Source organism: Cervus canadensis, chromosome 31 (genome assembly GCF_019320065.1).
Source record: "Cervus canadensis isolate Bull #8, Minnesota chromosome 31, ASM1932006v1, whole genome shotgun sequence".
NCBI classification, from domain to species: domain Eukaryota; kingdom Metazoa; phylum Chordata; class Mammalia; order Artiodactyla; family Cervidae; genus Cervus; species Cervus canadensis.
The window spans coordinates 39203875-39218540 of NC_057416.1; the positions used below are offsets into that span (position 1 = coordinate 39203875).

Here is a 14666-nt window from a genome sequence, read left to right on the forward strand (position 1 = left end):
TGAGTTACGAACACGCAAACACTGTTTCTTGTCCTGGGTACTCATGCTGTAAGTGTTTAAAGAAAAAAGAAGCCTACTGGAAAGATACAAACAAACTGGTGACCTGACCTTGGAGCAGGTCGTCAAGGAGATGATACCTATGCTCCATTTTGTTTGCTTTTTTAAAAAGAGCCGATAATAACAAAATGTTGTCTATGGTCCGTTCTGGGTAGAGGGGACCCAGATGTTTGTCTCACCCTCACCAACCTCTGCGTCCCCCTGATTTCTAAGCTCCTCACGGCAGCCACAGTCGTGGGACCACAGTCACTGAAAGAGCAGCCCCTCGCTTGCTGTGCAGACAGGCACTTGGAGGCGTCATCTCTTGCGAGAGCAAATGCCCTGGTTTCTCTTCCATCTGTTTAGAAGACCTGGGGGACGTGTTCCCAGCATCACCGCACTTGCCACCATCCAGCATCTCCGTGGGGTCCTCTCGGCCCCTCCCCCTGCCGACTCACAGGGGCACGGCCGCAGCTGGGGCGTGTTAGGACCTACCCTGGGGACCATCCTCTGACACCCAGCTGGACAGTGTTTAGCACAGAAGTTCTAAATTGTTTAAGATTCACGTTTGCCTTTTAGACCTCTTTCAAGGCCGGGGATCCTGTGCTTAGGAAAGTAGGTTCTTGGGACTCAGAAACCCTGTCCCATCCCATAATGTGTTATTAGAATCCTTGTGTTAAAGTCCTTTTCTCTGAAACTGGCTCCTCTTTGGAATGGGATTTTATCTAAGTCTATTTGCATGTATTCAAAATCAGAGACAGCTCTGAAACCAGACCCTATTCAAACATAGAAAGAAGAACAGTGGCGGATTAAGCAAATGTTGGGGAACTTTAAAAAAAAAACAAAAACACTTTTATTTATCTTCTTGTGTTTCTCTTTTTCCAGATCTGCAGTCTCCCTCCCACTGGCCGTCCTACCTGGGTGCCAAGTTCCACACGGGGTTTCATGGATCGGCAGGTCAGATGTTACACTTGTTTGCAGATTCGTGATTTTATGATTGTCACTTTGCAGCATTCTGGGAGTGATCTTCTCGTTTATGCATTGCTGGTGTTGTTAAGTTAGTTTTGAACTCTGTAGGTATTAAGGAGAAACACAAAGCATTCAGCAGATTAAAAATAAACATAATGGAGAAAAGGATGCTTCAAATTCACTTGGGGAGAAAAAGTAATAATTGGGCACAGAGAGAAAGGAGCCCACTTGTCATTTGTTATGTGAAAAAACGCTGAATGGAGAACCAGAGTTCCCTCCAACCTCTTCCTTGAGTGCTAAAGAAGGCAGAAGGATCGCATCTCTACCCTGGGTTGGAGCGAGTCAGGTAGACGAGAGCAACTGTGCAGTGAAGACTGGCTTCCTACACGGACAAGCCCCTCAGCCTCCCTCCGGTCCCCCAAAGTCGAGAAATATTTGGAATGCTAGGATGTCATTTGGAGCCCAGTTTGCTGACATTATTATAACAGCGGTTTCAGTTTGTCTCCGCAGTTAAGATTGTGTCAGCACTTTCCTTTCTGTGTTTATTATTTTTAGCAGTTTAAAAGCTAACCAGGAAAGATGGCTTTCTGGCGGCGAGGTGACATTCCGGCTGGGCCGGGGTCTGTGGCGTCTGGACAGCCCTGGCTGGCGGTGGAGCCGGGCCCTCTGAATGCTGTCTTTGTGCCTGCCATCGCCAGCGCCTCTGGCCTATTGTCCGGCTGCCTGGGTTGGGGTGGCGCTATCTGATTGTCGCCAGTGCTAATATTACAGAGCTCGGGGCCCTGGCCTCCCCGGGGGCCCCTCCTCGGGCTGCCGCTGTCTCCCAGCCTTCCCTCCAGGGGGCCAGTCCCGGCTCTCATATCAGAAACACGATTTGTAATTTATAGAAGGTTCCAGGGAGAGGGATCGGTAAGAATCGGCTAGACCTACACTTCTCCAACTTTTTAAATTTTTTTTTTTTTTTTTACAAAGAACACTTGAATGCAGTCTTCCAGTGAAACGCAATTTGTAAGATACGGAAAAGTACAGCTGTTCCGTTGGGAGGAGGGAAGCCCGCGCTTCTGCCTGCACACCACCCACCTGCAATGAAGGTGGCTTCTCAGGCCCCCAGGGAAACCTCAGAGGACTTGCCCACTGTTTTCACGGGGCAGGCCCCTCAATTTGCAGATAAGGAAGCCAAGAGGTGTTTTATAGATGCTTAAAACATGAGACATCAGTCACTTAAAAACTACACTGTGTTCTTCCATTTTTACCTTGTTCTGAAAAAGGCACAGCTATTCTATGGTGATAGCAATCAAAATAGTGGCTACTTTGAGGAGAGACCAGCTTGGCTAGGCAGGGGCACAGGGAATTTTCTGGGGTGATAGAAATGTTTGTCTTCATAGACATGTGTGCGGCATGGCATTTGTCAAAACCGCTTCCTTTTTGCTATACATAAATTCTACCTCTGTTAACAAATGAAAGCAACAAAGGAAAACAGAGCAAAAAAAAAAAAAAACTAGCTGAGAGCAAAAAAATTACTGAGAACTTCCTGAAATACTGGAAATACTGATGGTCTTTCTTAAAGCCGTGTGCACTCTGTTGAGTGGGGTTTATAGTCATTATGCAAAGTTGGAGAAGACAAGAGGCCATGCTGCTTTTCCAACACTTTCTTTGTTCAATAATTTCCAAAACTAGGAAAAAAAAACCTCAGTATTTCAGGCAACAGAACCCCTGAATACCTTCTGGCCCGTAATGCTGCTAAAGGAGAATGTAGGGGATTTCTGGGGTGGAGGTCCCAAGTACAATACTTGATTCATGCGTTTCTTGGACATGGACTGTGGATAATGCTCGGGAAATTGTCCATAATTTTTTAACCTCTGCTCTTTCATCTGAATACTCTTTTGGGACCTGTGAAATGTAAGAGTCCTTCTTCTGTATCTTTTCAGAGTAGAACTTCTGGTCACAGGTTGGAATTCCGGCCTTTAGTGACCTGAATAAAGCATCCTTTAAAATGGCCATTTCTCCCCCAGAAATACTTGGAGCCAAATCTATTTGAGTTTTTCTGTTTGTGTGTTTTAGAAAGTCCGGCAGTAACATGGAAGGTTGTCATTTGGGTTGAAACACTTGCTGGTGTCCTGGGCCCAGGCAGATCAGACCCAGTGGCCAGGCCTGCCAATTAGAGCTTGATGAGAAAGCTGGACTGAGAAGAGCCAGAAGGGGGTTTTAAGCAGTGTCGGGCGATGGTGAGAGAGGGTCACAGGAGGCAGAGGCAGTGAGGATTTAAAGGCACAGTGTAGTTCCAGGCCCCCCGTACACCCAAATCCACGGATGCCCAAGGCCCTCAAGTCGACACGATGATGCAGTAGAGTTGACCCTCCTTATCCCTGGGCTCCACATCCGTGGGTTTAGCCGATCTCAGAGTGGTCCAGGGGGTTCATTGTATCCCGTGTTCCCACCTCTGAGGCTATGTGGCTTTTCTTCAGGAAAAAACAAACTGCTTCTTCAGTGACTTCCCAGCAAAGGGCCATGATCTAGTTCATTCACAAGATGCATCCACAGGACCAAAAATTTAGTTCACTCTTGGAGCTATGGCAAAGCTGAATCATTCGTCAAAGAACATTTTAAATAACATTTTAGAAACCCACACATACTGCACTCTGCCTGCACGGACACGCAAATGTTCTCATCAAATCAAATTTAATTCAGCAAGATTTGTATCCAGCCAATTTAGGTTAATGTGCATAAGAGCAGAAATGAAATTGCAGGATGGAAGAGTCTGAGCAGAATTTGCTTTTTTGCAATTCAGTGCCATTTAAAAGGAGCTGTTTCTTCAAGTCATTCATTACGAGTCAATTTATCCAAATGGCAAATACCAAGAATTGTGTGACTTCTCCATTCCAGGGACTTGGGACAAGTGATTCCCCCAGGGCCAACGTTCTTGAAATCTTTGTGTGTATGTATGTATGTGTGCATTTATCTACAGGATCAGGGGTGTTTGGAAAATGCAACATATGTTTACTCAGATTTCAGTTATGCATAAGAATGAGAGTAAAATGTCAATAACTGAAGTCCGGTTGGTTGATATTTTTTCCCTCTGACTTTTGAAAATTAGCAGCCTGAGCCTTTTCAACCCCTAAATGGCTGACGAGGGCTGTGAGCAAGTGGGAACACAACCTGATTTGAATTTTATCTCCTTCTCCCTCCCTCAGTTATTTTCTCTACTGATGCTTTGGGGCCAGTAACAACTAAGAAACTGGGTGAAAGAAAAACAGCAAAGCCTTTAATGTGCATATTCTTCTTCTCAATTTCCAGACAAGGTAACTGAGGGGGAGGCATGAGGAACAATGCTGAGGATGTCGGAGCAGTAGGGCTGGGCTCGAATGCAGACCTTTCTCTCTGTAAGCTCTTGTCTCAAGAAGATCTGGTACTCAGTGACAAAACAGATGGGCGGAATGGATTGGAAAATGACAGGGACGGCAGAGGGAAAGGACACATGTATACCCATGGCTGATTTGTGTTGATGTGTGGCAAAAACCAACACTATCTTGTAAAGCATTTATCCTCCAATTAAAAAATAAATAAAGTTTTTAAAGAAGAAGAAAAAACTGATCAGCATACTACACTGGCCAGAGCAGAGAAATAGCTAGAATTGGAGAGAGAATAAACTACTATTTTGGGCCTGCCTATCACCAAAAATCTTAAATAACAGTGAAAACACACAAAATTTATTTTTCTCTCCAGGGCAGTTGGGGTGGTTCTGTTATCATCAGGGATCAGGTACCTTCTATCTTTCTGTATTTCTGTTCTCAAGCATATGACTTTGTCTTCAGGGTTACCCCCTGGTCAACATGGCTGCTAGATCTCTAGCCCTCACACATAAATTCAAGGCAGCAGGAAAGATGGGAAGAGGGGGGCAAAAGGCACCCAATACCAGCTGGTTTTCCTCTCTAGGAGACTTTCTCTGAATTTCCCCTCACGGTTTCTGCCTGCAGTCTCATCTACTAACTCCTGGTTGCAAAAGAATCTGAAAAATGTAGCTGGAAAACGTACTTTGCATCCGCAAGTAACGTGAGATCTGGTTGTAAAGGAACGGGATGGAAGCACCTAGAAGACTGGTCACAATCAGGCAGCTGTTAAAGGCTTTTCCATTTTGGAGACGCACGGCCAGGGTGGAGCTTTGGAGGAGCTGATTTTGCAGCCAACTGGACGCAGTGGAGGCCTCCAGTCTGTAGTGAAGCGCTTTGTGTTACTGAGGAGGCATTAGGGTCAGGAGAGACCGGTGTGATGGAATTTGTGAAGAATGCATTGACCAAGGAGATTGTATTCTTTTATTAGCCATGCAGTTCAAAACTGCATTTCAACAAACACACATACACACACGTTTGTGAGGTGTGTGGATGTGTGTAAAAATACATTATATTCATATTCATAAACGTGTATATATGAATATGTGTGTGTGTACGTTACTGCTGCTGCTGAGTCGCTCAGTCGTGTCCGACTCTCTGTGACCCCATGGCCTGTAGCCCACCAGGCTCCTCTGTCCATGGGATTCTCCAGGCAAGAATGCTGGGGTGGATTGCCACGCCCTCCCTCAGGGGGTCTTCCCGACCCAGGGATCAAACCCGGGTCTCCTGCATTGCAGGCAGATTCTTTACCTCTGAGCCACCAGGGAAGCCCATGTATGTGCATATATATGAATAAATATATATATGTGCATATATATTATATGCACACACACATACATATATATATATGAATGGAAACCCAGGAAAGACATTTAGCTAAATTTCCAGGAAACAGGATCTGGATAAACAAACAAACAAAAATCTCATGGTGTTTTTATATACAGAACATTGGCTGGAAATTTAATGATGCAGTCTATGGACAATAGGTAAATAATGCACAGATGAATAGTGTATGCATACACACAACACAAACAACATAAAACTTTTCTAGGGCTCCTCCCACCAATTGCAATAACTTTCTAACTTTGGCATCCCTAAACAAAGAAAAAAGAAAAATAAAAAGGAACTAAATTGTAGACTTAAAGAAACTAAGAGGTGAAGGCGTTGTAAATATCACTAAGAAGGGGTCATAAGAAATCAAGCTGGGGGAAATGGGAAAGTCGAGGTTGAAAAGGAAACCAGTTTTTCTTTCTTTGTCTCTGTCTCCGTCTCTCTCCTCTCACTCTCTTCTTCCTTTAACTTTAGGAGGAGAAGGATGATGCCTTTGGTAACTGTACAGACTTTTCATCGCTGTGCTAAGTCACTTTAGTCGTGTCTGACTCTTTGCGACCCCATGGACTGCAGCCCACCAGGCTCCTCTCTCTGTCCATGGGATTCTCCAGGCAAGAGTACTGGAGTGGGCTGCCATGCCCTCCTCCAGGGGATCTTCCCGACCCAGGGACTGAACCCTCATCTCTTACCTCTCTTATGTCTCATGCATTGGCAGGTGGCTTCTTTACCACTAGTGGCCCCAGGGACACCCCAAGACTTTTCATGATGAGCTCCCAGTGAGAAGGAAGTTCAGCTCCACGCCATCACCACATCCCTTATGTTAAGCCAGGGGGCAGCAGGTCATGTCTTGCCGTTTTGCAGATAACGAAATCAAAGCCCGTCTGCGGTGCTGGTAGGATGTAGCCAGGCCCTCAGCCCAGCTGTTTTGGAACTCTTTGCATCCATGGTACATGCGACACCCACATATACACACGTGTAGGTAACCCACCAGGCTGGGCACAGTGACCGAGTTCGTCAGTACCACTTTCTTAGTCCTGCATGTTTGACATCTTTGACTGCAAGGCAACATGCGTTTTCCCTTTTGCTTTTAAAATCAGCTGAACAAGCAGAACGTGATTTTCTGATTCCCATCCCTCCCCCCTGACCCCCGCGCTGCACCGCCCAGTGGCATCACGCGAAGCTAGTCCAAGGCCTGCTTTTTCCCACCACCCGGTGGAGAGGAGCTGGTCTGGCGGGGCCCTGGCTGCCCGCTGTTCGTTCCCTGTCTCTTCGCAGGAAGCCTGTCGAGGCAAGCGCTGTAATTTCTGCTGTAATGTCCTGGACAGAGTCTCTCATTAAGATGTAAATACCTGTACACTTACGTAGTAAAAGTACAAAAACATGCATGGGAAAAAGACGCCAACTGTAAAATAGTGGCTAGCTTGGTGAAGAGGGGGAGGGGAGGGGGGAGGGGGATGGTGGGAGAGAAAGGGAGATAGGTCACGTGTTCCCTTGTTTTATTTCTTATAAAGAGAGAGGTGAAGCCAAAAGAGCAAAGCTGAATGGTGGGCCCATGTGTGTCTGTAATATTGTTTTATGTCCCTTCTAAAAACTCTTTTTCCTTTATTATGTCAGAGCATAGCTGATTAACAATGTTGTGTTGATTTCAGGTTACAATGAAGTGATTCAGTCGTACATGTCTATTCTTTTTCAAATTCCTTCCCCATTTAGATTATTATAGAATATTAAACAGATTTCCTACGCTATACAGTAGGTCCTGTTGGTTATCTATTTTATATATAGTAGTGTGCATATGTTAATCTCATATTCCCGATTTATCCCACCCCTCCCCAGGTTTCCCCTTTGGTAATCATAGGTCTGTTCTCTAAGCTTGTGAGCCTGTTTCTGTTTTGCATCGTATTTTAGATTCCACATATATACAATATCATATGACCGTTGTCTTTCTCTGTCTGACTTACTTCACTTCATATGACAATTTCCAAGTCCATCCACGTGGCTGCAAATGGCACTATTTCATTCTTTTTGTGGCCAAATAATATTCCATTGTGTGTATATATATCAATATATATGTATATATACGTGAAATATTTCATTGTGTACATGTGTGAATGTATGCGATATTTTGTAATTAAAAAATTTTCTTCAAATTAAGCAGACGCCCCTCCTGTCGGACAAAGTGAGTGGAGGCCTTGACTTTCTTTTCTCCGTCCATAGCGGTCTACTTGCCTTCGCGTATACCACTTCTGTGTCTCTAAAGTGAGGCTTCCTTCCAGCCCTGCGGTCCCCTCCCCTCTAATTACGTCTCCTCACCTTTCCACACTCAATGAAAGTATGACATCCTCTAGCAAGCTTCGCCTGACTCCTTTGCCCGAGTGCATATCTGGGTTTGGAGGCTCTGCTCGTGTCTCAAAGAAAATCATGCCTCTTTGTATAATGCCATACATCACACTGCTCTGTAAACCAAGGGCTTGCTTCTCTGAGGGCCAGGACCCTCACCTCTGGCTGAACGGCAGTGTGTCACTGGGCACCATTTACACAGTGTGCAACCTGCAGAACTGTACATGTCAGTCCTGCCTCCTTCCCATCAGAGAGAGAGATTCTCTTTACATCTCTATGCAGAACACCTGACCTAATTCACGGGCTGGAATAGACACATATTCACAGAGCAAACCCTTGTTTAATGAATGAAAAAGCGAGCAGCCAGCCAAGCTTGAGTTTCTTCAGTGAAGACTTCTCCAGACAAGTGGTTCTCAGAGTGTGGGCCTTGGATGGACAGCATCTGTGTCACCTGGAAACTTGTTAAAATACAGATTCTCAGGCCCCACCCCAGACGGACCAACTCAAAACCTCTGGCGGTGGAAACTCCGGAAACTTTAACAAGCCATTCAGATGACTGATGCATGCTTAACTTTGAGATACACTAACTCAGACTGATCAACACTAAAAGTAAAGATTTTATCTTGTGTCAGTTGAGTCTGAAAAGGAAAAGAGACATTGTCTAGTGAGCAGTAAAGGTTGTGGGGTGGGGGGACAAGCAGAGACAATGGCATAGATGAAGACAGAGAGGCGTGGCGTGTAATTCACAGGTAGATTATGATGGACGGACTGAAGAGTTTAGACTGGCAGGACATGACAGCTGATGATCAGGGGTCAGCTCACACAAGTCTGCCTCTACGGTGTTCGGATTTTAACCTGACAGCAGTAGGGGGCCATTTGAAAATTTAAACGGACTAATGATTTGACCCAGTTTAATATTTTAGAAAGAGCCCTATGGCAATGAAGGGATGGATGAGGTGGAACTGAGATTGGCTATCGAGGGCCAGGTAAGCAGCTGTTACTTGGCTTAGGTGTAAAATGATAAGAGCTGAACGAAGGCCATTCTGGTGGAAATGGAGAAGAAGAGATGGACTCAGAAAACATTACAAAAGTAGAATTGATGAGACATGGGAATGACAGAATTCAGGAAGCAAGAAAGAAGACGTGGAGGATGGGTTTGTGTCTTAGGTATGGATATGCATTGGTACCATTCACTGAAGCAAAAGAGGGGGAGCTTTGGGGATTGGTATTGTGGCTGCAGGAAATGAGTTTGGACTTGGAGGTGCTTATGGAGCATTCATATGGAGGCTTCAAATGCCCACAGATAAATGCTGGGCCAGAAACCAGTTTGGATGTTACCTAGGTATTAATCACTTACATGTCATTATAAGCAGCGCTGCAGTAAATATACCTTTCCACAGATTTTGTCTTAATATTTTACAAAATGTTGTGTTATTTTATGCTTCCGCGAAGAGAGTCCAGTTCATCACATCTTTACTGACATTATTTAATCTTCACAAATTGGATTTCCCTAGAGTGAGGTTACTTTAATGTATACTTTTTCAATTCCTTGTAAGACTGGATATATTTCAGTCTTCATTTTATTGACTTTCATGCCAAGATTTCTGTTCATGCCATTTGCCCGTTTTCTGTAAGATACTGATCTTTTTAACCAGTTTCCAAAAACGCTTTTCCCTGTTAAGGATGTGTCTCTGCTCATCTCGTGTGTCACAAATATGTTTTTCCCGTTTTGCCTTTGTCTTTGCTTTAGTAGCAGATGGCTGTTCCCCCTGCCTGGAACGCCTCATCCTTCCCCCAGGACACTCACTGGGCTCATTCCCGCACCTCTCGAAAGTCTTTATTTGAATCTTCTCTTTCACTGATGTCTGGCTACCCTATTTAATACTTCAGCCACCCAACAGGCACAACCCGTGGCACTTCTAATTCTCTCTCTTATTTCTACTTTTCTTTTTCCCATAGCACTCTCCATCTTTTCCCATGCAAAGTGTTAACAATTTGTTTTGTTAAACCTCAGTCTCTATCCACTAGAATGTAGACTCCTTGATAACAAGGCTGTAGAGACCTTTATCTGTTAGATGGATGGATGGATGGATGGATATGTAGGCAGGTAGATAGACAGATAATTACCCAAACCTAAATAATGCCTGGAATACAGTAGATGCTTAGTAAATACCTATTGAATGAGTATGAGTTGCTCTTATACTTTTATCTGTTGCCCTAGGGTTTCAAAATTTAATTCATATAAGTTTATCCTTATATGAATATATCTTTATATGAATATCCTTTCCCTTGCAGTCTCTTTCATTATTTTCATGTTTAATTATTTTTCCCACACAGGGATCCATTAAATATTCAGCTTGAATTTTTATTTTATTAAATTTTATTTAATATTTTCTTGAACTTTTTAAGTTTCCTTAAAAGAATTACTCTCTAAATCCATCCTGCATTCTCTAGAGTACACAGCGTGAGATGAAGCTCTGACTCGTTATGTTTCCCCAAACTGTCAATTTAATCTCATTTTTTAAACTACAGCACCACTCTGTCATTAGTTTATACATCTACCTTTTAAAAATTCTACTTTAAATTCATACAATAGCATCGGATTAAAACCTAGAATAGTTTGATGGGGATTAGACCATTCCATTATCTACTGATGAATGTTTTAAAGCTTTATATTTAGGATTTACCAACAGTTTTTACCATAAGTTTTTGGTTGAACTAGGTGTGAAATTCAAATTTCTTGATCCATAAATATACTCATTAGAATCAGGAAAATGAGAGGGTTCTTCAACATTTATTTGAAAGAACAAAAATTCATCCAAAATGTACAAATGACCTAAGTTTGTATTAAACACAGTTTTTGTAATTGTTGATTTCTGTGTTGTATCCACTTATTTCATGAATACCCTGAAGACCACTTAAGACCACGTTGATTAGACAGCTTTTTCTTGAGCTGTTTGGAGATCATACCAAGACACAATAATTTCTGGTTTGGAACTGTGCTTTCTGCTAATAATAGGTGGAACAGCTAGTTTTCACCGCCCTTTGGGAAAATATGCTGTAAAATATTTATTAAGCTTTTCTCTATGCAAAACATCATGCTATGCCAATGGAAGGTACAAAAAGTACTGCCAATTATACTTCCTCAAAGAAACTTAAAATTAATTGGGAAGTCAACATACATACGCCAGAAAAGGTAAACGGTAATTTTAGCTATTCATTATTTATGTTTTTGGTGAAATGATTCATAATTCATGAAAGAAGAGGAAGAAATGATGGTAGTTGCAGTGACCTATGAAACCTTTACTGAAGGGACTAGAGTTTGAATCAGGCCCAGAAGAATAAGCAGAATCTGACTTCTGTCAAAGAGGAGAAAGGGAGAGGAGGCTTCATAGTTCTAAGCTCTATTTCCAACATTTAACAGTTGGTTTTGTTTTGTTTTTTTCATGTTTCCATTGATGTTGTGCTATCAATTATAGACAGTTGTTGTATTATGCTTTAATATGTGTCTGAACAGCTTTTCACTTCTGTTTCAAACACTTTATATACTCACCTAACATTGGAGTTGAATCAATGGGGAAAATCTAGTAAAGACAGCTATATTTAGTTGTTGTTTTGCCGATCAGTCACATCCGACTCTTTTGCAACCCCATGGACTATAGTCTGCTAGACTCCTCTGTCCGTGGGATTTTCCGGGCAAGAATACTGGAGTGAGTTGCTGTTTCATTCTCCAGGGGATCTTCCAGACCTAGGGATCGAGCCCATGTCTCCTGCGTTGCAGGCAGATTCTTTACCACTGAGCCACCCGGGAAGCCAGTCATATTTAGACTGGTTACCAAAAGAGAGCGCCAAGCATGCTCCCTGCTCCGTAAAACTGTTGGCAATTCATGGAGGATGGGCCGGTCACTTTGGTTCTCAGTGTTGTTTTTCCTTTGAGAGGAAGTACTTGATGAGGTAGGTATCATGCCAAGTTTAAGTTATCATTGATAACCAGTCACAAGGAGCAGTGGTGAGCTGTTTATTTCACATAATCTAGAGAACTTCATTTAGTAAGGAGCATAACCTTTTTCTCTCAGGAAATCTTTTATGATAGTGATTAATAAATTAATAAATAACAGTCCATCCTAAAGGAAATCAGTCCTGAATACTCACTGGAAGGACTGAAGCTGAAACTCCAATACTTTGGCCACCTGATGCGAAGAGCTGACTCGTTTGAAAAGACCCTGATGCTGGGAGGGATTGAAGGTGGGAGGAGAAGGGGACGACAGAGGACGAGATGGTTGGATGGCATCACTGACTCAACGGACATGAGTCTGAGCAAGCTCGGGGAGTTGGTGATGGACAGGGAGGCCTGGCGTGCTGCAGTCCATGAAGTCGCAAAGAGTCAGACACGACTGAGCGACTGAACTGAAAACTGGATAAATAACAGAATTCGTCTGATTGACTAAGTATGTGACTTCTTTCTCTTCTACTGCTTCGTACTGTGGCCTGAAAGAGAATCAAAGGCAGACGGGCAAAACCTGGAAGCAGGAGTTTACTCCACACTCTGAAGACACAGACCGTGACTAAATCAGAACTTGCTGCAATTATTCATTTTATTCATCTTATCTAGATGTCCTCCTTTAATACAAGATACTATTATATGTATCTTGCATTTTTCATTTAGTCAGAAATACTTTAAGACATATTCTGTAGCAAGGTAGAGATAGCATTGGAATATGCTTATTCTAAGAGTGCTAACCTACTTGATTTTCTGGTAATTTCTGAGAGTCAGAGACAGAAAGTCTGACATATTGCACTTAGCAACCAGTAGAAACCTTCAGTTTTCTTGTTAAGCTTGTCCTCAGTTCATTTGAATCTTGGATCTCTGGGCTGCCCATTATGGCCATCTTAGTAAATGATATGGTTCATATTTTTATTTCATATGTTGCTAATGAAAAGCAATTGTTTTCTCCGTGCAAATTCAAAGATAGTAGGAGTTCAAAGATGTACAGTTTTCTGCATATGTAGTATGCACATCATGAGCGTGTTAAGTCACTTCAGTCATGTCTAACTCTTTGCAAGCCTACGGACTGTAGCCTGCCAGGCTCCTCTGTCCATGGGGTTCTCCAGGCAAGAATACTGGAGTGGGTTGCCATGCCCTCCTCCAGGGGTCTTCCCAACCCAGTGATCGAATCCGCGTGTCTTACATCTCCTCCATTGGCAGGCAGGTTCTTTACCATTAGTGCCACCTGAGAAACCCATGCATATCATATTTCATGATTTAAAAAGAGGTAGAGCAGAAGAAATTACCATAAGAAGATGGGAAAATGATATCTAGTAACAACTAGCAACAGAATTCCTCTAAGGAAAGGAACCGTATTTACTTGGGAAACTTGACCAGTGTGCTTAGAGGTGGAAAAATAAATCTGCAAGGAATCTGGCTGAGAGTGAAACTGTTTTGCTGGAGGCGAGGGGAGGTTTGCACCATTACTCCGGAGAAGAGAGGGAGATGGAGAGGGAGTCAGAGGTGGACTTGGGGGTGAAGCTCGAGGTGGAGGGAGGCAGAGAGACAGCGGGAGAGAGAGGAGGTGAGTGAATGAGCGAGCAATCGTGGGCAGAGCATCAGAGAGATGACAGAGGCTCCAAGGTAGTGATTCCAAGGACCAGGGAGCCTGATGAGCCACAGTCCATGGGGTCACAAAGACTGAACGATAGTGCGCGCTCACACACACACACACACACACACACACACACACACAAGGTCGTGAAGAGACTCCTTCACTCTGACTCCTGAGATCCTCAGTAAAGAAGGGGAAATGTTTGGTGCTTCTAGATGTGTTGTATAGAACCTACTTTTGACTCAGGTCTTGGGGTGAAGCTGAGGCAGCTCATGTGCCCACAAATGCCTGAGGGGCAGATAGATGGTACCAATCTTTCAGAACAGGGGTTCAGGCCAAGGGGGAAGGTGGCAGGCGGGGGGCTGGTCTTTCATCAACCGACGTAGCCTGTGACAGGGGTGCATCTCAAGGTTTAAGGATCATGAGATCAACTGGGAGCCTTGTTCAAAATGCTGGTTCTGAATCAAGGCCCCCGGGGCAGGGCCTGAGAGGCTGGATTCCTGGCAAAACTGCCGGGGTAAGGCCGTGATGCCGGTCATCACACCACACTCGCAGTAGCGAAGCGGCTCCAGGACCAGATTTCCCAGGTTCAGATCCCACTTTTGCCGCGTATTTACCGTGTGACTGTGAGGAAATGATTGGGTGGCTTCTGCCTATTTCCTCAGCCATACCACGGAGGCAATGCCTCAGAGGGTTGCTGTGAAGATTAAAGGAGTGAATACATGTAAAACGCCTGGACATGAGCCTGACACTCAGGAGCTGTGTCAGTGTTCACTTCGGCCAAACCCCCTCCCATCCAGGCTGCCGTGTAACTCTGAGCAGAGTCCCCTGTTCTGAACGGTGGGTCCTCGTTGGTTACCCGTGTTAAATGTCGCAGTGTGTACATGTCCAGCCCAGACTCCCTCACTTACTCACTTGGACATGAAACCAATCCTACAAAGAGGTGAGAATTTAAGACAGTCTGTTGCCACAGCACGAGCGTGGACTTGAACATGAGGCAAAGGTG

The 14666-nt window shown here is 43.9% G+C and overlaps 1 protein-coding gene across 7 annotated transcripts in view; it reads left to right on the forward strand.

The window, feature by feature from the left end:
• Positions 1-14666, forward strand: part of THRB (thyroid hormone receptor beta) — a 416152-nt gene that overhangs the window by 180989 nt on the left and 220497 nt on the right. For all 7 annotated transcript variants that reach the window (XM_043454461.1, XM_043454460.1, XM_043454464.1 and 4 more), the window contains exon 2: positions 922-993. The gene's annotated coding sequence lies outside the window, so the exon portion shown is untranslated. The remainder of the gene's footprint in view (positions 1-921; positions 994-14666) is intronic.